The sequence below is a fragment of the Oryctolagus cuniculus genome, chromosome 15 (assembly GCF_051225735.1).
Source record: "Oryctolagus cuniculus isolate XC-2025 breed Fujian yellow rabbit chromosome 15, ASM5122573v1, whole genome shotgun sequence".
Lineage (NCBI taxonomy): Eukaryota > Metazoa > Chordata > Mammalia > Lagomorpha > Leporidae > Oryctolagus > Oryctolagus cuniculus.
This window is the reverse complement of record NC_142881.1, coordinates 69,720,962-69,744,969: the sequence shown is the minus strand read 5'-3', so window position 1 is coordinate 69,744,969 and position 24,008 is coordinate 69,720,962. Positions and strand designations below refer to the sequence as shown.

Sequence of the window (24,008 nt, the reverse complement as noted above, 5' to 3'; positions counted from 1 at the left end):
CTTCCAGGTGGAGGAGGCCTCCTGTCCTCACACCATGCCCTGGGAAGGTGGAGGAGGGGCAGGACAAGGCGGGAAGAACCCCCAGGAGGATGCAAGCAGGAGTCACTATTCCACTAAAAGCACCTGTGAACCATTCTCAGAGCTTCCATCCCACCGCTTACTCTGGTTCACAAGACCCTCCAAGTGGCAGCAGGGTGTGACAGGTCCCACTCCTGGACAGGGGTGTCAGGACGCAGGAGCTGGGGGTCGTGCCTGGTGGGATGAGGCAGGCCCCCACACCCCACATCCCCAGCACATCCCGAGTTCCTGTTCTCACGTTCATTGGACTCCCAGGAGCACCTGCAGCCACCTGGAGAAGACGGGTCCCGCCCACCCTATCCCACCCCGCCCCCCAGCACTTGTCCCTTTCTCCTTGCCGGTTGTACCTGGAGCTAGACAGGGGGCAGCAGATCACTTTTCTTAGTCTCCAAACCTGCCTTCTGCCAATCCACCCTCTGCAAAGGCGGTCAAGGGGATCTTTGCCCACAAATAAATCCCGATCACCTCTTGACCTCTGTGTCCCTGAGAAGCTGCCCGCGGCCTGGGAGACAGGAGATGCTCACGGGTGCAGTCGTGAGCGGGGACTGGGCTGCCCAGGGGGAGTTGGGGGCCTCCAGAAGAGACGTGAGACGTTCACGTCAGCAGCCAGTACGCAGTGTAGCACCTGCTCCGCCGCCAGTGTGACTAACAGACGGACATGAATCACGGCTAGAAATAGACAGCGAGGACGGCAGAGACGGACACACGGAGCACGCTGCAACCGGAACCCAGACGATGGGGCAAAACTGCCCCGGTGCCCTGGGGAAGCCAGATTGGAATCCCATGGGGCACGTGTCCGGAGATGGGTGCTGTCGCCAAGTAAAACCGACCCCCCAAGCCAAGTGGCACCGATTTCATGATGCGCACAGCCAGCTGCGCCCTGGCTGCTCCCTGCCACGAGCTGGCGCTGGTGCTGATGGTCGCAGCGCCTCTGTGTCTGCCTGTATCTCACACAGGGCTCCCTGGAGACGCGGCTGCTCTTCCTAGGGCCAGACTACACTCTCTGATCTTCCTCTTCTATCTCTCAAACCCCAGGTCCTGGGACCCTGGCGGGAGATGACCCAGGCCTGGGCTGGTCTGCTTCTCCTCTGCAACAGGGCTGGGGAGAAGCGGGTCAGAGGAAGCTCCCCTCGTGCACGCCTGGCACGAGGAGCCTCGAGACATGAGAACGGTCTGAGCTTTGCAGCCACACGCAAGCAAGGACGGCAGGTCTTGTGGCAAACGGTCTCAGCTGGACCCTGGGAGGCAGGAGACAGAACCCCCGTCCGCCAGGCACCTGAGGCCACGCCCCACTCCGCTGCACAGCAGCTTGCGGCCTGTGAGTGGGGACAGTACACACCTAACTGCAGAGTGCTGACCAGGATTAAACAAGCTACACATACACGGCTCGCTGGGGGCGGCCTGGCCTGCGAGGGCATTATGTAACAAGCAGCTCCTGTTGTTATTACTGTGCACGTGCGCCCTTACGATGGGCAGGCCCGCCTGTCTGAAGAACCTGCTGCAAACAGCTCACGTCAATATCCCATCTCCAACAGGATCACACAAACCCCCCAAAAAGCTCCCACGTGGCCCCTCCTCCTTGACACTGTATGCTCCCTGGCACCCAACAGGGTGCCTACCCCAGGTTTTCCTTGCTGACGTTCTGCCCCGGGGCAGCCCAGACCCCTTGGAACTCACCACGACAGCTGCAGCTTCTGCCTTAGGTCCCCGGACCAGCAGTGCCAGGCAGTCCGTCTGGCCAGCTCTGGCTGTCTCAGGAGGTGCTGGGCACAGGGGCTCCCCACCGCTCCCCACACAAGGGGCGCATCACTGGGAGGTTCAGGTGGGGGCCAGAGTGTGGGCCCCTCCCAGTCCCCATCCCGCTGTGTACCCAGCAGGGAGCCAGGAGCCGGGGCTCTTGCTCTGTTTCACTCCTAACAGGGATGGGTGGGCTGGCGGCGGCCCGGGAGAACAGAACGCTGGTGGAATTGTGACTGGGCCTGGCTTTGGGCTGGGCTTCCTGTCTCCGCTCCTCTGCAGGCCCAGCCCTGCTGCGGGTGCCCCTAGAAGTGGAAAAAGAGACCCTCCCTGCCCTGCCGGCTCTCCGGGTCAGCTCCTCCCAGGAGGAAACAGCACAGGAAGCACGTGACCGCGGAGGGCGGGAGGGTCCGCCACCCGGAGCCCTGGCCTCAGCCCCGGGAGTGAGTCGAGGCAGGCCACTGAACGAGTGGGACCGCCAGTCTGTGAAAGGGGTGACAACCCTCTGGGAGGCTCGCAGGGGACTCCTCTAGTTGTCCCAGCTGCCTGTATTTCAGGAAGGGGAAACGGAGGCCCGAGAGGAGGGCTGGGTCAGCCGCCATCGCTCCACAGCACGGCGGCCTCCCCTCCGCGCCCACAGTGACATGTGCTGTGACATCCCCTCTGCACTCAGGCACGTCCCAGGAGATGGCTCAGTGCCTCCCGCCTCTTTGTCTGCTGTTACCTCCTGTGTGACCTCAGGCAACCTGCTCTCCGAGACTGTGACCTCACAGTGAGGACAACCCCTTCTCATCAACCCCACAGGTGCTTCGGGATGCGGGATGAGCCTCCTCCTGCCGCCTGGAGCACCCCTGCCAGGCGCGGGGCTCTGTAGGGCTCACCTCACCCAGGGGCCCTGTTTACCAGGAGCCCACACAGAGCAGTGAGCTTGCAGAGGGTGACAGCTGACGTGGGCAAGACTTAGGTGATGGGAGCCCAGGAGGGCAGCACCGGGCAGCCTCGGTGCCTGGGGCCCCAGAGGTGTTGGGAGTAGGTCCTGATCCCAGAAAACTGCATTCCTAGGGGAGTGCTGGTTGGGCTCAGGTGGCCCGGCTGACCCCTGGGAAGTAAAACCAGAGGGCTTGTCCTGGGGGGAGGGGGGGGTCTCCCTGCCCTGCAGAAGGGCCACACGCCTGCACTACTAGTATCCACAGCACGCGGCCCCGCCTTTCACTGGTTGGGGTAGTCTAGATTGTTCTGTGTCACACGCTGCTCCTGGCCATCACCTCACTGCTGTGTGGGTAGGAAAAGAAAAACAAGGGTCGGCTGGGTCTTTGGTGGCAGCTGACCCTGTCCATCTCCGCCTGGCCCCTCATCTTCCCACACAGCCAGGCCCCACCTACAAGGAGGACTGGTCAGGTTCAAGGCGCGGCCTGCCTGGTACGTGCACAGACGCTCCTGACAGGTCCAGCCCAGCTGAGACAAGGCCCCGGGGCTGTCCCTCCCCGCCAGGACACCCTGCCAGCACCCAGGCCTCTGCCCGAGGGCGTCCCAGCTGGCAGGAACCAGGAGTCTCAAGGCCCTGAACTCTGGACGACCTTGGAGCCTGCAGGGTTGTTTCCCAAACTGGTTTGGCCGCCCCCCACCCCGGCGAGGCTGGGCCTGCCAAGCAGGGTGCAGGGACCTATCAGGCCACCAGAGCCTCCTAGGGCTCCAGGAAAATCCCAGCCTGGAAGATTTCCTGCCACCTCCCGCAATCACCTCGATCTTCCAGACCGGCAGGTGCAATTGAAATGATACCCCTGCGCAAGCTCAAGAGGGCATTTTCTTTTTTTTTTTTTTTATTTTTTTATTTTTATTTTTTTTTTTTTGACAGGCAGAGTGGACAGTGAGAGAGAGACAGAGAGAGAAAGGTCTTCCTTTGCCGTTGGTTCACCCTCCAATGGCCGCCGCTGCAGCCGGCGCACCGCGCTGATCCTGGCAGGAGCCAGGAGCCAGGTGCTTTTCCTGGTCTCCCATGGGGTGCAGGGCCCAAGCACCTGGGCCATCCTCCACTGCACTCCCTGGCCATAGCAGAGAGCTGGCCTGGAAGAGGGGCAACCGGGACAGAATCCGGCGCCCCAACCGGGACTAGAACCCGGTGTGCCGGCGCCGCAAGGTGGAGGATTAGCCTATTGAGCCACGGCGCCGGCTTTCAAGAGGGCATTTTCATCAGACAGAGAATGCCCTTGCTTCCCGGGGGCTCTATGCCTGCCAATGCCTCCTCACGATGCTGCAGGCCTGGGCCAAGGGGCTGCGTTGGCTGGAACAACTTGAGGGAGCTGCTGCCGTATCCTGCAGCCCGGTGAGGCGCTGGTTCATGCGCCCTCAGAAGCCCCCACTGTGGGAAAGCTGGGTGTCCAGCCTCACAGCACATCGGAAGATGTGGTGGCCAGGGCTGAGGTCAGCTTGCATCATCTGACCCCAGGGATGGGTATTTGCGGGCAAGGACAAGGGTGAGGGACCCTCAGGGGGAAGCAGGCAGCATTAACAGCAAAGCAGAGTGTTAAAGAGGGGGCAGTGCTCTGGGGGTGGGGGGTGGGGAGGGCAGTCACAGCCTCTACTCTGAGCCCTGGCTGTGGGCCCATTCCTCCCTACCCCACCGCAGCCCTGGCAATGGATTAAAGCCAGGAGGCCCTCCGTGAGCCAGGCGGACAAGGTTCCCACAAGACGATGTCAGTACCCAAGCACGCACCAGTGTCCCTGGGCGGCGAGGGCCAAAAGTCCCTGCCCAGGGAGTGCACGAGCAGCCAGAGGATGCCAGGGGCCAAAGCAGCACCAAGGGTACGGTCAGGGCACCAAGAGGCGAGGACGCTTCCCCCAAGCAGGGCCTGAGTCAATGCCAGCTGTCATTTGCGAGGTGAGAACCGAGCCTTGTCCCCTGTGCCCGGGAGCCCTGGAGCCGCAGCCGGCCTCATTCCAGCAGGAGCCACCCTGAGAGCCCGCGCCCCGTCCTGCACGTACGCATCTCCTCAGGGCCAAGCATCACTGCCCGCTGCTCACTCGCGGGGAGCTGGGAGGCGAAGGGGAGGTGACAGGAATCAGTTTCTTTCCCAGGCTGCTTCCTGGCTATGTGTGCACAGTGGGGTGGTGCCTTCTCCCCACCACCAGCAGAGGCTGGGCCCTTCTGGGGGTCATACAGACCCCCGGGTGTAAACATCACAGCCACCCAGCCTTCATGATGGCATCAGACCACCAGGTCGTGTGCTGAGTAGGCCTGGGGTGCCCTCCGGTTGGATTCCATCTGGGGCCCCATGTTCAATCCCATGCCCTTGGCTCTGCCTGGGGAGCCGGCAAGGGCCCTCAAATGCCGTCTTCACTCTACCCAGCCTAGGCTCATGAAACCAAGGCCTGGGGTTCTGGTGCTGAGAATGAGCCTTGGGGAGGCGCCCAACACAGGGCACTTCTGTGTCTACCAAGGAGTCACCCAGAAAGCTCCGGAGACGTAAGGGGTGTGGGCCACACTGTGACAGGTACAGGTGCTGGGTGACCCACACCCTCGGTGCCTGAGGCTGGGTTCAGGTTACCTGCTGCTCTAAGAAGAAGAGCCGAGTCGGGAAAAACCTGCCGACCTGGCCCCTCTGTGCCCTGCCTCCAACCACTTGGGCCCCTCACCCTGCCCCACCCTCGCCTGCTTCTCCTGGCTCAGTGATCTGGTCTTGGTGCCTGGGACAGGCAGCACAGATCCGCCGACTCCTCCCTCTGACTCTGGGCTAGTGGGCCTTGGAGCCGGAGGCCGGGCTGTGTGCCAGCTGCGACCACCTGGGGGCCACACGGGCGTTTTCAGCTCAGGAGGAGCCTGGCACTGGTCCCACACCCCTCCCCGGCCCTGCACTGTGGGAGGCGGCAGGCAACCTTCGAATGGGTTTTGTGCCCACAATGGCGTGTGCGGCAGGGCTTCTGGGAGCCACTCTCCCAGCAATGGCAGCCGACGGCTCACACGGTCCACGTATCTGGGTCTGGACTTTCTACTTGAGAACCCCTAGTGGGGATGCTCAATGGAGCCCTGCAAACCACCATGCCCAGTTGTTATCACCTGCTTCCCCAAACACCAGACTGGGCGCCCCCATTTGGCCCCAGGATCCTCCCTTTGAACGGCAGGGGTCCCCAGTGCATTTTGAAGAATGTCTGCCATTCTCTCAGCACTCCATCTACTTGGTTCAGTGAAGCATGAGTCCCTGCCGTGGCAAGAAACCCTGACACAGACTCTGCATTTACAGGAGCGGGGAGAGGGACAGGAAACGAGAGAAGGTTTCTCTCTCTGCAGAAGATCCTTTACTGGACGGAATGATTCTCTGTGAGGTCTCTTAAAATATCCCGTTGGCTTGTTGCAATGAAAGACTGGTTTCATAAGAATTCCACTTCCATCGACTGCTTCCCGGCAGCACCTGCTACTCAGAGCATGACACACCAGGGTGATGTCTGGGTGACTCTGCAGTCTGGATGGTGAGGTCTCAGGGCAGGGGTTTTCCATCTTGCCCAGGCATGAGTATCATCTGGGAGTGCTGGAGCCCACCCTCACCGGGATTCCTGATTCAGGAGGTCTGGGGTTGAACCAAAGAACCTGCCCTTCTAGCCAGTTCCCAGGTGATGCTGACGCTGCTGGTCCCGGGGGCTCACTTTAAGAACCACTGCGCCCTGGACAGAAGGGTGGGCGAGCTGAGTGCCTGGCAGGAAGCAGGTGATCAGTCTTGGCGTGAATGGACTGGGGCCTGAAACACTCTCCTCTCTCTCTCTTTCCTTCACACAGTGCACGCGAACTCTTGCTGCAAATGCTAATTCTGCACCTGACATCCCCTGCCTGACCTTTGCCTTCAAGCCCTGGACTCCCTCTCTCTCTCTCCTTGGAATGTGGGACAGGAGAAAGAACCCTGGAGCAGGAGTCTGGAGTGGGAGGAGCCCTGGCTTTATCTACCAGTCTGACCTGTGTGATCCTGAGCAAGGCCCGGGCGGGAGTGTGCACCTGCTTCTTCACCTGCTTGTGAACTCGTCTCTAACAGGGTGACCGTGACGGTGGCGACGGCTGGAGCCCTTGCTTTGGGCCAGGCACTGATCTGAGCAGTTTGCATGCACGATCTAATTAAAGCTTCCACTCCATGAGGTGACACGGTCGTCTGCCCCAGCAGCTGGCAGCTCCGTCACTTGCTGGTGTGTAAGCAGGATGGCCCTGCGTCCCCTCAGAGTGGCTGCAAGGACTGAGTAGGCCTGCAGGGTTTAGCGTCCCTGTGGGCTCCCAGGTAGACAGGGACAGACAGCAGCCTGGGCCATCTGCAGTTCAGGCCTGGCTCCTTGTTTTTCCCCCTGAGCTGCCGGGGGAGGCAGGCGTCATTTGTTTAGGCCTCTGCAGTGTTTAATCACCACGCAGCTCTCCCTCTCCCCTCCCCCTCCAGCGCCAGCTCTCTCCCTGCAGGAAATAGCTCTCAGCCTTCTGCCTCTGATGGAGGCCATGAAAAATTCACAGGGCACACAGGGAGGGAGAGAAGGTAACACCAGGGCGGGGTGGGGTGTTGGGGCTGGGTGATCGGCTGACCAGAGCTGAGTGGGCATGATGTAGGGTGGGGGTGGGGGCAGCCTGGGGCTCAGGGGGCACTGAGGGGCTTGAACGGTCAGACAACTGACCACCCAGTAGGATCTCGGGTGGCGGTCAGCCTGGGGGCCTGGAGCAAGCCCCCCATCCCGGGAGGAGCTGGACTGCACAGTCTGGACCTTCCGGGGCATCTCAGGCCTTTGGAGAATCTGCAGACAAGAACACAGCACACGCTCTTCCTCTGCCCTAAGAGCCAGGTCACCCGGGGACACGTCCTCAGAAAGGTCCACTGCAGGCCAGGCAGAAACTTGACACATCCTTTTGCTCCATTTGTTGCCCTGACATTTCTGTGACATGGAGAACACCAGTCCCATTTCAGAGGAGGAAACTGGTGCTTAGAGAGGCGAGGGAACCTGCCCAAGGTCAACCGGCAGAAGCCATCAGCAGGGTGGGATCTATTTAATTAATAAACTAATACACAAATCCATTCTCATAAAGGCACGTTTCCCATGCAGTCCAGCCTAGGGGCCTGGACCCCTGTGCCCTGGCCTCCAGACCCATACCTTCTCCACTACCCGTGATGCTTCTGCCTCACTGTTGCACTGGTTAGCTCTAAGTGCGATTACAAACTTGCAGAAGGAGGGGCTAGTGTAGTGGTGTAGCACGTTAAGCTTCTGCCTGCACTGACGGCACTCTATAGGAGCGCCAGTGAGTCCTGGCTGCTCTGTTTCCAATCCAGCCCCCTGCTAATGCACTTGGGAAAGCAGTGGACAATGGTCCAAGTACTTGGGCCCTTGCTACCCACATGGAAGACTGGATAGAGTTCCAGGCTCCTCATTTCAGCCTGGCCCAGGTCCAGCCATTGTGGCTATTTTGAGGAGTGAATCAGCAGATGGAAGAGCTCTCTCTCTCTCTCTCTCTCTCTCTGAAACTCTGCCTTTTAAATTAACAAAAATAGGTAGGAGCAGAAAAACCATGTGTGGTACAAAAGTCTCTCCCCTCTGTTGTCACCCAGTTCCCTGCATCAGGGGACCACGGCTGGGGGTTTTGGTTTTTCTTTCCTGGGTTATTCCATCATTGACACACATCAAGGTTTTGCAATGTCTGCCTGGAAGGTTCTCACCCTGGGCAGCTATGTGGTTCGCTTACACACACATACACACGCCCCGCCCCCCCTTCACGGGGGCTGACGGCACTCTCCAGGCTGTTGGCGCCAATGCTTCCCCTGCCAACCAACACCGCCCCCTCCATGCTCCCTTCCCTGCCTAGTGGCTCCCAGGGCCCTCGCCACCACCTTTTAAATCTTGTTCTCTGACTTCCCACTCCCCACGGTGGAACATTCCAGCGCTGGGGGTTTCCATGGGCCTCACCCACAACCACATCCCCAGGGCCCAGGATGACAAGTAGGACTGACGTCAGGGTAGTGCCCACCCTGACACAAAGGGTGCTACAGTACAGAGACCCTGAACCCCCCTTCCAGGAAGGTGTGCTACACTCTCCCTGGAGGACACATTGTATCTCTGCCACTTCTGGGCTCTCCCAAGGACCTAGTCTCATCTGGGGCACACAGTGGACACCCAGAGCTCAGAACCACTGGCCTGGAAACTTGACCCCTACCTCACGCCATAGACCAAAAAAAAAAAAAAAAAAAAAAAAAAGAGGCAAAACAATACAGTCTCTAGCCTGTATAGGAGACTATCTTCGTGACCTTGGGGTTGGGGAAGATTCTCAAGGAAGACAAGTTCATGGAAGCAGCAGGGAACACTGACCAATTTCCCAGAGGCACGAGAAGATCTCTGGGGCACCCAAATGCCCTGGAGGGGGAAGGGCCCCCAGCCTAGAGTACAGGGAGTCACATATACAGCTGCAGCCCCACAGTGCATGGTGCAGCCAGGCTGTAAGGCTCCCCATGACTACGCAGCACCCCAGGAAGGCTCCTTGGAAGAGGCAGAAGGCAATTCTGTGTCACTATTCCTCTAGGTCTGGCCCCCTTCTCCTCCTCCACCAAAGACCAGAGACTGCAGACAGACAGAGGGGCCTCTGCCCCACACAGAGATAACCATGCAAGGAAAAACAAACGATGGAGCCCGGGAGCCTGGCAGGGCCCAGGGACGCTTGGCTCGGCGGGGCAAGAGCATGTAACAAAGCTCACATCATCCATCACAGAGGCCCAGGCATTTAGATACTGGGCATTTGATTAAACTAATATGGGCGGCTGGGGTGAGGCATGGCTGGGCGCTCCCACCCTCGCCTACAAATTAGACCGTCACACACAATCCGATTACCTTGACTGCCACATTTATCTCGGCAGAGGGGCCATCCATCACTCCTCGGCAGCTGGCTCACCCTCCTCACTGCACAAGTGCCACCGGGAGGGGAGCAGAGTCCTCCCCAAGTTTCAACAGGCAGCATCTTCTCCCTCACACATTCCAGCCGTTCAACACGTGCTCAGCCCAAGCGCCCATGTCGGGGTCGGCCTTGGGCCCGGGTCCTTCGGGGGCCCACAGGAGCCTCACGCAAGGGGAGAGGTCTGAGCTGGGCACAGCAGGAGAGGACAGAGGTGGAACCCAGGGAACTGCATGGCTACAGCTCATCTTGGAACCCGCCATGCCCTCGATGTTACACCTGGGAAATGGGATGACCACGTGGTGTGGCGCTGCCACAGATTTCCCACCACGATGGGAGGGTTCCAGATCTGTGCCAAGAGGGGAGCTGTATGCAGCTCTTGGGCATCGGACATGTGGCAAGCTCAGCCGAGGAACTGAGTTTAAATCTCATGCAACTTTTTATTTTATGAACTGTCACTGGAAACTGCCACATGGCGCCACCAGCTCCAGGCCTGGACCGCGCACACGGTGTGGGCTGTCACCTTTTCAGGGCCAACACAAACGTGGCACATGACGGACAAATGCTCCACAAAGCCACACACCCCCCACCCCTGGATCTGAGACCAAAGACCACAGCTGCTATTATCTGAAGGGCCCTGAGCGGACACAGCCAGCCCTGAGGCCTTCACAGTCTGGGGAGGCAGGCACACTTATTTCAGGAGAAGGACAGGCCTTGTGGTACAGTGGGTTAAGCCGCCGCCTCCGGCGCCAGCATCCTACACGAGTGCCGGTTCAAGTCCTGCCAGCTCCACTTCTGAGCCAGCTCCCTGCTGATGTGCCTGGGAAGATGGCCTAACTACTTGGGCCCCTGCCACACGTGGGAGACCTGGACGGAGCTCCAGATGCGTGGCTTTGGCCTGGCCAAGTCCCAGCCATTGAGGCAATGAAGCAGTGGATGGAAGAAGCTCTCTCTCTATCTCCTTCTTCCTTTTGTAACTCTGCCTTTCAAATAAATATGAAATACACACAGGAAAGGGAAGGAGGAAGGAAGGAAGGAAGAAAAAAGAAACTAGGGCTCGGGGGAGAGACGTCACAGGCCATCATGAGCAGAGGCAGGACCTGAGCGCAGCCATGAGCCCCCTCCCCTCCGTGTTTCCACAGGACGCCAGCTTCCCAGGAGACAGAGAGCAAGCACCCAGGCCCCGGGGACGCACGCACATGGTGAGGGAACAGCTGCACCAGCAGCCTTTCCCCTGCAATAGCTGCCAGTGTCTCCCCCGACAGATTGCCCCACAACCAGTGCTGAGGAGGCAGGTGCAAGGCCAGGGTCATCCCAGAGTCAGGTCAGGCCCAGCCCAGCCCAGTCCTCAGGTCCAGCCCAAGGCAGAGGGCAGAGGCGTTGGCAGAGCGACCAGGGCAGCCCGACACAGGGCTTCCATGACGCGGGGAGCACAGGGCAAGCTCAGGGGCACCAGGCCTCCCCCTGCTTTGCCAGGTGCCGGTTAGCTCAGGCCCAGGGACTGGCTTCCAGGGCTCAAGCCAGCTGCTGCCACCCAAGGGAGTCCAGGCCCTACTCCGGCCTCTCTGAGCCTGCAGAGAGATGAGGGGGGAGATCTGGGGACAGAAGCCATGTGAGAGGAGCAAGAGCTTGCTCGCGGGGACTTGCTCAGCTGGGTGGCGCTGCCGAGGACTCGGGGCAAGCCAGAAGCCAGGTGAGACCCCGAGTCTGCAGAGCTGGCCCCTTCGGAACAAGCACTCAAGCCGTGGCCTGAAGACCCTCCCCTTGTGGCCGCGTGACCTGGGAGATGGGCTGTCCTGATTGGGGTGTGGGAGGGGCCTGCTGGGAAGTGCTGACCTGGAAGAGTCAGAGGCGAGAAGGGAGCGGGGAGAGGGAGACCAGAAAGCCCAGGCAGCTCCCCAGAACAGCTCCTACCCCCAGAAACCCCTGCCACCGCTCCTTTTCGAAGGCACATTTAACCACTCACACATGAGTATAAATGAGTTTATAACCAACTGGCAAGATGGGCAAGGACTCCAACTGAAGTGGAAGGAATGGGGTGGGGGAAGGCGGTGGGCAGCTCTCCTTGGCAAGCCACCTCCTGAGTGCTATGGGGGAGAACTTCCGGGAGCTCCCCAGTGGGGACCCTCTGCAGCCAGACTACCGGCATCCCCTCAGCCCTCCCCAAAATGCCGACACTCCTTTGTTGCCACTTAAACCAATTTGGGGGTAATTCCACAGGCAATTGTCTTCCGATTTACAACAGGGCCCTGTGATTGCATCCAGGCTGATGGTTCAGGCTGTAATTGTATGGTAATCACTACTGTTTATGATCGATGCGGATTTCGCTATTGTTTCCCGGCAGGCTTGTTAAATCAAAAAAGCGCTGGGGGTGGAAAGGGAGGGTTTATTTCTGTGAGCTGGAGCCCCGGGAAAATGAAATTAAGCAGAGGAACCCCATGTGCAGGGGGGAGGTGGCTCAAAGGCACCCTTGTGAGCTCAGAACACGGAGGCAGAGACAGGCAGGGAGACAGAGACAGTGAGAGACACAAAGGGGCGGGGACAGGGACCTCCAGGTGGTCAGAGACGAAGACACACACGGGGATGCCTGGATGGCCCCCCTACTTCCTACCTGCAGCAAGGCCAAGGTGGAGACATCTGGGGGACCCCCATTTCCACAGCCACATTTCACCACACCTGCTCCCAGCGGTGCCAAATGAGGGGTAGGGGCAGCCCAGGTGGCAGGTGGCAGGCCAGGCACTACCTGCCCCCTTCAGGGTGGGAGTCCCCTACTTGCGCCATCTGGGATCTGTCTGCCCTCCCCTGGTCCCTGCCCTGAGGCCGTCTACCTACCGGCTGGAAACAGGGCGGCAGATGGCACCTGGGGGCTCAGCTCCCAACCCTGGCACTGCTGCAGGGGAGTTGCCCACCTGGCGGGCAGAAACCCGAGCCTCCCAGAGGCCGCAGGGAACAAGCCCGGGCTGGGCGGGGGGCACTGCCTTCCAAGGCGGCCAGGGCACCCCTGGCACCACAGGGCCGGAGGCCAGCAGCAGCAGCAGCTGTCGCCTGCCACATGGACAAACCTGGGGCGTTCAGGCTGAGCTGGGCGGTGAGGCGACATGTCTTCAATGACACACCCTTTCTTCCCTAACCAGACCAAGCGAGGAGCGCCGGGGAAATACCAGGTGTTTGGTTTCCAAAGCCAACTGCTGCTCCCATTTGCGCCTTCCCCTCCCCCAGTGGGCCCCGTGGCACGGAATGTCACACTGCTCTCAACGCAGGCACCATCCCACCAGGCCCGATCCCCAAACCCGGAGTGCTCCATGGTGACACCGTCATCCCCAGAGGTGGCCAGACCTGGGGGACGGAGGGCAATGCCCTCAGCCCCCTCCCACAGGCTGCCCCCTGCCATGCTGGGCCCTGAACGGGGCTGCCCTTGGCTGCCTCATTAGGGGCTCAGCAGGGCATGTCAGGAAGCGGCTGGAAAACCGTACAAGTGGCACAGCCGCTCCTAATTGGGCTTCTAGGATACGGCTAAGAAAACAGGAGTTCTCCCCGGGGAATCGGCTTCTGAAGTATACACAAACAAGCGAGTTATTCCACACTAAAAACAAAGGGGCTGCCAAGGAGTTGGAGCAGCAATTAGGTTTTCTAAAGGGACGGGGAGTGCGGGTTGGGGTCGGGGGGCTGTGTGTGTGTGCAGCGGGAGCATGCAGACCCCACGCGTCCACCCAGAGCACGTCGGATGCTGACCAGGTGGCGTCAGCATCAACCGCCCTCTGGCCAGAGTCTGGACTCAAGAGGGGCCCCTTAGGCACGATCAGGGAAGTGGAGACAGGACCTTGCTGGTGGCCCCTGGTGGGCACTGAAGGCTCAGACCCTGGACCCTGGAGGTGGAAGGCCAGAGCTGGGATTCAACTCCTCGTGGGTCCCCACCCATGCTGATCCTCCCGTTTGCCCAAGGGCAGAGGAGGCACGCAGTGTATAGCAGCGTGTTCTTGCCTTCTGAAGGGCTCAGATAGCAAATCTGTGACCTCTGACCTCAGTTTGCATCATACCCTGGAGCATGAGTCAGGCTCTGGGTGTGGAGTTTGGTGGACGTCAGGCCGGCCGGGTGGGCTGGGTGTTCTCCCTGAGTGATAGCTGCCTACAGGATGCCAGGCTCAGCAGGGGGAGAAGGCCAGGTCACAGAGGCTAAGACCCAGCCTTCCCTGGGACCCGCAGGACAGCAACCAACAGCCCATTTCTCAGATGGAGCAAGTAAGGGTCCTGATCTCTTGCCAGGAGTGGGAGGCAGTGGTTTTTTCAATTCTCTCTGCAGGTCACTCTTAGCCTATCCACAGAATTCTCGGGCCACCTGAGACAGGAAGAGGAAGCTGTGGACAGCAGGGCAGGCTTCGAGAAACCACGGAACGCCCTTTCCTGAAAGTCTGGGAGGTGGCAGTTGCCTTTCCGAGGATGGGAGGGGCCTTCAGGGCCCCTCCACCCCTGGGGTTAACTTGGCTGAGCCTGCCTGCCCAGGCTCTTCCCTGAGGCCGTGGAGTGCAGGGCTGTGGGGCCGGGTGCCCTTGGTGACCTCCAGCAGGGCAGTATATCCCTAGAAGTACCTGGGCCTTGGGGTGAGCCCCTCTCAGAGAGCTACAGGCCTAGGTGGGCTGAGGACTAGCCTGGCCTGGGCTGGGGGAGGTGCAGGGCATGGCACCAAGATGGCATGACTGCACGGGGTCCCCACGGTCACTGCTCTTAGCATCCTTGCTTCTGAACACAGAGGCAGAGGCACTGCAGAGCTTCAGTAACTTGCTCAAAATCACCCGGCCCGGCCCTACCTCTCCCTTACCCACAGGGCAGGGAGGGATGGCATAGGTGCCTGTTTGCCCCAAAGGGATCAGGACACATTACATCTTCAAATACATACCACTCAGCTCCCCACAGCCCTTCTCACATCATAGACATACTCCCAAGACCCTGCCCAACGCCACAAGGACATCGCTCCATACCCTGATCCAACACCATTCATCCAGCCACATCCAAGGACACACACATGTTCCACTGATGTGGAAGGATCTACACATATGGAAGCCAACTCCCTGGACCACCAACAAAGGCTGCGGCCTAGACTTCTCCAGCGCTCAACCTGCACGCCCAGCGCCCTCTGGTCCTAACACCTCCTGGGAGGCAGGCTCCCCACCCTCAGCCAGCTCCTCTTTTGTTCATTCATTCAAAAACACACGGGCCTGGATGATGTGCCCACCTGGATGTGGAACATACCAACTTGAACGATCTACACTCATGAACTTGAAGAACTCCATCTTCCTGCACAAGCTGAGCGCTGTGCCCAGTGCAGCGGTGCCATGTATGTGGTGAGGGTTGCACGCGTGTCCCCAGAAGGAGCAGGAGCAGGGAGGGTATGCGTGAGGGGTCCCGGGCAGCACATATAGGGGCGTGCACCTACCTGGGGCTCCTGTTTTTCCAGCAGGGCCTGCCTGAGGGTGCCCTATTTTATGAAAGAGGCAGATGAGGGAACTGCCAGCTGGCAGAGGGCAACCTCAAGCTCAAGATCGCCTGGGTGGGGCGAGAACAGGTGACTGCTGCCTGAGACCAAGGAGGTGTCCAGGGAAGCTGGTCTGGGCTGGGCCTCCCCAGAGGCTGGATTCCACCTAGGGAAAAGCCCGCAGGGGAGAAGGGGGGGAGGGGCAGCCAGGAAAGAAACCCCAGGGCAGAAATTTCCAGGCCAGAGGCTGTCACCTGAGGAGAGGGGTTTTATCCAGGTCACTGAAGACATTTCTCAGGGAAGGCACAACACCAGGCAAAGCTGAGAGGATTACTGGCCTGTGTGATCAGCCTGATTGCTGGGGAGGCTTAATTCTGCGCCGGGTGTATGGGCTGTGGGGGACCCGGCTCCCCGCTCCCCATGGGATGCTGGGTCAAGAGGGAGGTAAGACAGCGGGGCTTTCTCTGTGCACCTCCCCCACCCACCCCACGCCTGCCTGCTGCCCACTGGTGCCTTAGCCACTGTACAGGAGAGGCAGGTGCACAGCTGGGCAGAGGAGCTGCCTCCACTCCCAGGGCCCAACACAGGAAGCCAGCGCTGGCCCCCTGCTCTTTCAGCTGCCTCTGGGAGCCTCCCCTCACCGCAGGTGCTTCCCAGAAGTCACCAGAGACCTGGTGGTCAAGGCGGCCCTAGCTCCAGTGAACCAGGAGCTTTGGACGCTGCAGCCCTGGGAACCCAGGACAATGGTTTCTGTCCTTCCTCCAGGGCATCCCCGGGGTCAGGAGCTTGTGGGGCTGGCGAACACAGGGCAGACATGCCAGAGGGGGACACAAGCTGTCTCCAAGGCCTCACAGAGCAGCCACAGCTTTTTTTTTTTTTTTTTTTTTCCCCTTTGGCCAGCATGGAGCAAGTCCTGCATTCTGGACAAGAGCTCCCAGGAGGGAGGGACAGGGACTGTTTGCATCAAGATGTCTCAGGGGAGGTAGTGCAGGTCAGGGCTCCTGTGACAGCAAAGGCATCCCCGACAATGTGAGTGTGTGTGTGGGGGGGGGGCTGGCTGAGGCTACAAGGGGTGATTAAGAGGCCCCCAGAGGAGCAAGTACAAGGAGCCCTGTCTGTAGTCTGACAGCAGCGGGGACAGCTGACTATCACCCCAAGCCGACAAGCTCCCAGCCCTGTGCTCAAGGCTTCAGCTGGAATGTACTCTTCACCCTCACACAGGCCTCTGAGATGGCTACTATGGTCCATTCTGCAGATAGGAAACTGAGTCTTGGAGGCAGCCACAGGTCCCAGTGTGGGAAGAGATGAGAGGAAGGGGAGGGGTGCTGGGGAGCAAGACTCAGGGGGGCCTCTGAGGGCGGAGGGCCTCTAGCCCCCAGTGGGGCTCCCTACCTAGAACCCACTCTCTAAACGCACTTGAGGGCAAGCCACCAGAAAGCCCAGCCCTCACCTCTTCCCCAGAAGTGGCCCTGTGCCCCCGGCCCGTGTTGCCTCTGTGTTCTTCCTGTGCCCAGTCTGTGCCCTGGAATGGCACTGCCGCCTGGTTCCCCATGGCCGGGCCCAACAGCCGAGCTGCCTGCCTTGTGATGCCCAGTCCAGCAGCAAGCTCACAGCAGGTGCTGGGCCTGAGCGCGAGAGGAACGGGTGCCCCAGGACGTCCTCTCCACAAAGGGCCTCGCCTGGTGCCTTTTGGGCAGCTGGAAGCCAGGCGTAGACACAAGGTCTTCAGCCTGAGAGGCAGACTCCCCACAAGGCTCAGCTCACAAACCCTCTGCCCAGAAGCCTGGGCTCACCTTACACAATCTGGAGGCTCAAAGCCCCTACATCCTAGGGCGGGCCTCAGAGGGAGGAAATTCTTGGGCAGATCAGTAGCAGTGGGCTCAGGGGTCCATGGTGCAGACTCCTCTTGTTCCAGAGAGGGAAATGAAAGTGGGTGTGTGTGCGCTGGCCCACGCACACTTCCTCCTGAGCTGGGACTCCCGCTGGGACCTCCCAGGCGGCTGCCGGCTTTTCCCCAGCACACACACACAGACAGCACGCACGCAGCCCTCTCTCCCAGGCTCCCCTGCAGGAAGGAGGGTGAAGCAGTCCCGGCCCCACCCCACACTGGGCACCACGGTCTCTGGTCCCAGCACAGTGTGAGGACAGGAGAAGGGGACCTGGGCCAGCGGAGGACCCAGGCTCTCAGGCCAGAAACAGAAAGCCCAGCTGGTCTGGGAGCTAAATGAGGCAAAGGAGTCCAGCTGCCAGCAAGGAGAGCTGTCACTCATTGAGCAAAACTGGGTGCCAGTCTCGCCACGCGGCCTCCCCCCTGCAGCCCTGCCAGGCAGGTAGGGCAGCTCTGTTCTAGGATTGGCAAAGGGAGGCTTACAGAAGTTAGGTGACACAGCCCGAGTCGCCCGGGAAAGGGCAGATGTGGGTTTCATAATGACTCCCACGCTGTCTCTGGAAGCACCCTGAGTGGCCCCATTTTAAGAACCCAGCTGGTTGGGGCAGGGGTCATGGCAGCCACTAGAACTGCTGACACGGGTGGTGAGGGGAGGCAGGTGAGCCCTCCCAGTCAGGTCCCATAGATCCTGCTTCCCGCAGAGCCTGGATGACAACGTGGGCCCACAGAGGCCCTCAGGCTCAGCTCTCTGCAATGGCACTTTCTGCTCCCATGGGAAAGCTCAGGGACACTGCACTATGGCAGCCCCCAGCTCCGTGAGGCAACATAGAGCGTGGAGGGTGGCCCCTGTGACCCAGGAAGTGAAAAGTTCATCTGCTGCACACACATGTGTTCACACAGCTCCATGTAGCTAATGGCTGCTGCATCAGTGCAGTAAACAGGACTTGGGGTCTGCCAGCAGCAGAGGGGGTGGGCGCCCTTGCATCACCAGCCACCTTGCGAAGCCACGGCTGCCTGGGCCAAGGCCTTGGCTCCTCAGGTCCCTCCTGGGAGCTCTGCCACCACCTTCCAGTGCTTTGGATTGGTCTTTTACTTGGCATCTACCAAACAGCCTGTACTGAAGCAAGTCACATGTGGCCTGTCCCCGGAGGCACGATCTGGTCACCTGACCCTCCCTACTGCCCTGTGACCTGGGCACAGTGTCTGTGAGTGTGGGGGTGTGGACAGGGAAGGATTCCTGGGCTGGGCGTGCAAGCAGCAGAAAGAAGGGTCCCGGGGCTGCTACTCTCTCTTTCCCTGGGACACTCCAACCTCCTCCCCAAGGGCTGGGCCAGACCTGCCCCGCTCAGGTCATGGGCTCCTGGGAGGCAGAGAGGGTGCCCTGCTGGGGCACAGACAAGGTGTGAGGTCAAGCTCTGCCAGCCCGGGGGTGGTACCCTCCGATCCCAGCCCCAGAAATGCCTGTGTTCACTGCAAACCTTTGGGGCTGGCTGCCTCCTCCAGAGGCTGGGGACTGACTCCACCACCAGGACAGGAGTCTCTGCCCTCCCCAGGAGAGGACAGAAGGGTCTGGACAAGTTCCCGGAGCTCCTGGGAAGGCAAAGCTGGCCGCCCTCGCCCCTGCCCCCCTGCCCCTGCAAAGGAGGAACCCTGCACCAAAACGAGGCTTTCCACTGCGTCAGCAGAAGCAGGGGCATTCCCACAGCAGGGTGCCGGCCTCCCCACTCCCCGCCCCCCCCCCACGCCCTGCTCCTGGAAGCTGGATGAGTCCCAGGGGCCTCAGGCGCTCCAAAGCCCTCAGGCTCCCCAATGCCCTCGGGATAAAATCTGTGCTCTCTCTGGCCAGCTTCAGCAGGGGCCCCACTCAGCCCCTAGGGAGCTTCTGCTCGTGGGCACTGCCTTCTAGTCAAGTGCCACACCTCTCCCTGGCCCGCTTCTCGCTCAATACCCAAATCCTACCCATTTCCCAAACCAAGCTCCACCTGACGGAGTTCCAGGCTGTGCCATCTCCCCATCTTCCTCCTGCGGCTCCTTGGCTGTAGAGCGCAGGCCTCTGTTCCCTGGAATCTCCCTGCCTTGCTTCGCCTTAATATCGCTCCCTCCACCCCCAGACGCTGGCCACGGCACCCAAAGGCAGAGCCCCAGCCTCCCTCTCCCCTCCTCTCTCCCAACCCCCGTCTAGGGCAGGGCTAGGGTTGAAACCTTGCAGTGGAGTCTGTCTTTTAGAGATGAGACAGAGAGATGAGACACAGTACAGAGATGAGAGGCCAGGGCCCCCAGACAGGAAGTGACTTGCCAAAGGTCACACACTAATTTGGCACCAGACCGGAGATGGTATCACTTGAGGGCTAGGCCTCAGGGGCTGTTTCCACCAACAGCATCAGAATTAGCCGGGAGCTTCACAACGCCAAAGCCAAGGCTCAGAGGCTGAGCCCCAACTCAGAACTCTGGCAGCTCCACAGCCATCGGGGAGCTGCAGCCTCAGGGAAGTGGGGGAGTCCCGGCCAGAGCCCCTCTCCTGCATTCGCCGAACACACATAAGGCACCCACTACTTCCTTGGGCCTCACTCCGTGGCGGGCAGGGGGCTGCAGCAGAACCCAGCAGGGATGCAGGGGCTAAGAGAGCCCTTGGAGGCTGCCCCCATGGAGACATCAGGGCTGTGGCTACTACAAGGGAGAAGAAAGCACCCTCATTTCCTGAGCCTGCTCGGGCAGCAGGGCTGCGGCCAGCCCTAGTCCCAGGTCGTCACGCACACGGTCTCGGCTGTGGCTGGCCAGGCCCAGCTCCACGAGTCAGTCCCCAAAGGCACATGGCCCATCAGTCTGGGGAAGCAGGGTGCTGTAGGCAACCCCAGGGCGGCTCAGCCTGGCTCTGTGGGAAGGCGCGGGCTGCCAGGGTTGTGAGCCGTAACATTCCCTCGCTGAGGACGCATGGGAACCTGGCAGGTGTCGCCAAAGCCACTCTCATGCCTCCAGCTCCCCCGGGTGGGCCTCGAAGACCCCCTTGTCAGGTGTGCCGGTCCCCAGCAGAGGGCCACAACCTTCAGCCAGCTCAGGGCCCCTGGAGGCTTCAGTGAGCTTGCTGCTGGAGGAGGTGGGCTTCTGGGGCACAGGCACAAGGCTCCAGGCAAACTAACCTCCCCTCGAGGCTAGAGCAGGAGACCAGGGTAGAGCCATGACCACAGTGGCAGACTGGGATGTGCCGTGGACCAGGAGAGGGCACTAGCCCCATCCAGGCCTGCCCTGCCACGTGACCTTGAAGCAGGAAGTCCCGCTGCCCCTCCGGGCAGCGGGCTGGCCGTCCTAACCTGCCTGTGGTTACCAGCCAGGAAGCTCCCCGGAAGCTGGGAGTGCTTCCAGGGCAGGGGCCTTGTTTTTCCCAGAGCAAGCTCCCAGGGGAGGGGGGGGGGGGCTGCGGGTGCTCTGCCAGGCCCTGGGAGAGCTTCCTCCGCAGCTGCGGCTTCTGGGGAGTGTGAGGGTGAGCGTGGCCCGGCAGATGCCCCCGATGCGAGGGGTGCAAGCCCCGGCAAGGTAAGAACGGAGCGGTGGTGGTGGTGGTATTGTGGAGTTTGGTCCCAGCCAAACATGCACAAATCCTTATCCCCTGAGGGCTGGAGCCTGCACCCCTCGGGCACAGGCCCATGGACGAGCTCCTTCCCAGGGACCCAAGTGGCTCCCATCAAGGTAAACACTTCCCTTGCCCAGAAAGTCTCTCCTCGTGCACGCTCTGCCAGCACAGAACTGTCTGTTCTGAGGACCAGAGGCTGAGCTGGCTGGGCTGCCCGATCAATGGATGACTTCACAGGCCAGCCGCCTGCCGCCTGCCAGCCCCAAGGAAGGCTGAGGCTGCTCCTGGGACTGCTGCCCCCCCACCCCCCACCCCACTGTGCCCCTGGCTGACCTCTGCTGGCTGCAGAGTCGGAGAGCTTGGGGGCAGAAGTGAACCCTTCTCCTATGCGAAATCAGAGCACAGGGTTGGTCTACACTTCCCCTGCCACCATAGACCGAAGTGCAGAGAGCACAAGACGGCCCTGCGCGGCCATGCCCTGGGCTCCGGGCTCCAGGTGCTCTAAGGCTCTATCACTGTAAGCCAGAGCTGTCTGGCGGAACTTTTGGCCACGGTGGACACATTCTGTGATCTGAGAGGCCCGGTCTGGCCGGCCAGAGCCTCATGTGATCACTGAGCACTTGTGTAGCAAGTGCAAAAAGCACCAAAGAGAAACTCAACTTTCACCTTGCACTCACTCAAGTTCACAGCCAGCCACACATGGCCAGTGGCTACCACACAGGATGCCGGCGTCCCAGAGACAGATTAGATTTTCCATCCCTTACTCTCTGCAGAGGGACCCAGAGCACGCCATCTGCAAGCCCCCAGGCGGGACCTGGATTGAACGATTGTGAGAGCCTTTTCCAGCCTGCCTGGTAGCTCCCAGGGACTGGGCCTGGGCTGGGTGCTTAGTAGGTGCTCAGCTAACACTGCCTTGCCAGGAGTGCCCGTCTAATCCCTGCATCACCTTCCCACTCCGACAGCCCAGCATCTGCTCATGCAGTCCCAGCCATCACAGCACCCACCACCTGCCAGGCGCCGTGGCTGGCACTGGGGACTTAGTGATGAGTAACACACAGCCCCTGCCTTCCAGGAGCTCGCCGGCAGTCAAGGCCTTGCTCCAGCAGGAGCCATGCCTGGCTTCCTGTCTCTATGGGGGGAGGGGGGTGGCTGTCACACTGGTCTTCCCGTTTGAAACTGGGGCTCCAAGTCTGAGTGCACAGGACTTAATGAGAAGCAAGAGGCCGCAGAGAGAGAGGAGAGGGGCTCCAGGCAAGCAGAGGCAGTGTTACGATGAAGCAAGTCTCAAACTCTGTGCAGGCTGCCACTTCCGGTTAAGACCCAGATTCTCACCAAAGCATCGCTGTTTGGTGGTTTCTCACTAAGGAAGTTCAGGGTAAAAATAGCTCAGAAGGGACTTAAATCCAGCTAGCTCAAGGGTAGTCACTGCCTGGCGAATACCCACAAAAGGGGAACAGGCTTCCTAGTAGCCACGTGGACCCCAAGACTCAGCCCTGCCCCCATGGGATGGGGCCTTTGACTGTAGTGCATGGGAGGTGGGGTGTGTGCCCAGCACCCCAGAACTAGAGGAACCTGAGCCTCAGTGCTCCATCTGGGGTCACCCTGATTTCCAGGAGATATGGCCTTGCTCACTCCCCAGCCCAATCTCTGGCCCACCTGGCTCTCAGAGGTAGGCCATTAGTAAGGAAGCACTCTGGCACTAACTCCTTATCAGCTTACTCACAAACCTTCCTGTAAGAAGAGACACCAGCCATGCCCAGAGCCCACCTGGCAATCCAGCCTGGTGGTCAAGGGCAGGGGACCCAGGTCCCCCACTGTGAGAACCACCATCTCCTGCAGCCCATCTAAGGAGGTGCCACCTGTCCCGGCCACATCTCCCCCCAGCCGGCTTCCAGTTGGACCCAGAAATTGGGACTTGTCCTGGTGCTCCAGGTGCCACCGCCTATAAGACACCAACACCAAAACCACACGTGCAGGACCTGGGCCCAGCCACCTCTCAGCCCTGCACAGTCCTCTGAGAAAGCATCTCTCCAAGGTCTTGAACAGGATGTTCACAGCACGGCACCAGGCGCCCCCAGCAAGGCCGCATCCTGCCCTCTCTGAACACCAGGCTCTCTCCTCCTCCTCCTCCTCCAGCCGCTTCCCCCAACACACTTGTCAGGAGTCAGCCTGCACCCACCGCCTCTGCGAGGGGTGCCCAGCCGCCAAGGGAGCATCCCCCGCGCCCCGGGGTCTCCGGGCGCTCCCAGCATCAGGGCTGCATTCTGACAAAGAAGCAGCCTGAAGTTAGGGACCCTCCACCCGAGGACAGAGCCTTGCACATCGCCGCCTGGAGCGCCGCCACTCGGCCTGCGGTCGCCCAGGGGGCGCGGGAGCGTCTTCCCCGCGCCCGGCTAAGGCCCCGCGGCCCCTCCGTGCGCGCACGCCGGGGCAGCAGGCGCAGCCGAGCCCGGGGCCGCCACCATGCAGCACACGGCGCTACCCACAATGCACCGGCCTCTGTCACACACACACAGGCACGCACACTCACCGCGCGCCCGGCGGGAGCGCGGCCCGGCTGCGGGCGCCCCGCCGGCGCCCACCCTCCAGCCCCGCACTTACCTGGAAGTTGCAGCGGCCGCGATCCCGCCCTGACACCCACGGGGCCTGGGGCCCGGCCGGCAGCAGCGGCCGCGGCGAGCGACTCCCGGCCGGGTTCAGCCCGCGCCGAACAAAGGCTGCGCGCAGGCAGCGGGCGCCGCCTGCATCCCCGCTCCGCGCCCGGGCGGCGGCGGCGGCGGCAGCGGCGGCGCGGGGGCCCGGGCGGCTCCGGCGCCCGCTCGCTCCGCGCTGCCCGCTCTGAGGGCGCTCCGGCTCCCGCGCTCCCGCTCGCTGCTGCCCGCCACCGCCGCCGCCGTCCGGCTACCGCACCGCACACATCAATTATTCATCGCCCGTCTCCAGCTTCCCGGGCGAAGCCAATCACAGGCGGAGGCTCCGCTAATGGGGCCGCCGCCGCCGCCGAGGAGGCAGCCAGCCGCGCGCCCGGGCGCAGGCGACAGCCCTCCAGGGACGGGGATGGGCCGGGGGCGCGCGGGGGGCGGGGGCGCACGGGGCGCGCCGGCGAAACTTCCCACGGCCCGCGCTCCGCGTCGCGCTCCCGGACCCTCCGGGCGTGACCACCCACCCTGCGTGCGCCCGCGTGGGGCTGGGGGCTCCGAGGAGGCCGGGCGCGCCGCGGCGGGGGGAGGGGCGGGAGGAGGAGGAGCGCAGGAGGAAGATGAAAGGCGAGCAGACCTGCCTCGGCGTCTCCAGGGAGCCCCGGCTCGCGCGCGCCCTCCCCGCCCCGCGAGCCTCGCCGTCCGCACCCCCGCCCCCCAGCCCGGCGCCCGCACTC

At 61.3% G+C, this 24,008-nt stretch overlaps 1 protein-coding gene across 9 annotated transcripts in view; it reads right to left on the bottom strand.

Moving 5' to 3' along the window:
• ZMIZ1 (zinc finger MIZ-type containing 1) overlaps nt 1-24,008 on the bottom strand; it is a 215,081-nt gene that overhangs the window by 36,950 nt on the left and 154,123 nt on the right. Inside the window, exon 1 of one of the 9 annotated variants that reach the window (XM_070057912.2) lies at nt 23,234-23,536. The exons of 6 other annotated variants lie outside the window; for them this stretch is intronic. The gene's annotated coding sequence lies outside the window, so the exon portion shown is untranslated. Of the gene's footprint in view, nt 1-1,755; nt 2,006-23,233; nt 23,537-24,008 lie in introns of those variants that run through there. 2 more of the 9 variants (XM_070057916.2, XM_070057914.2) reach the window with 2 other exon arrangements.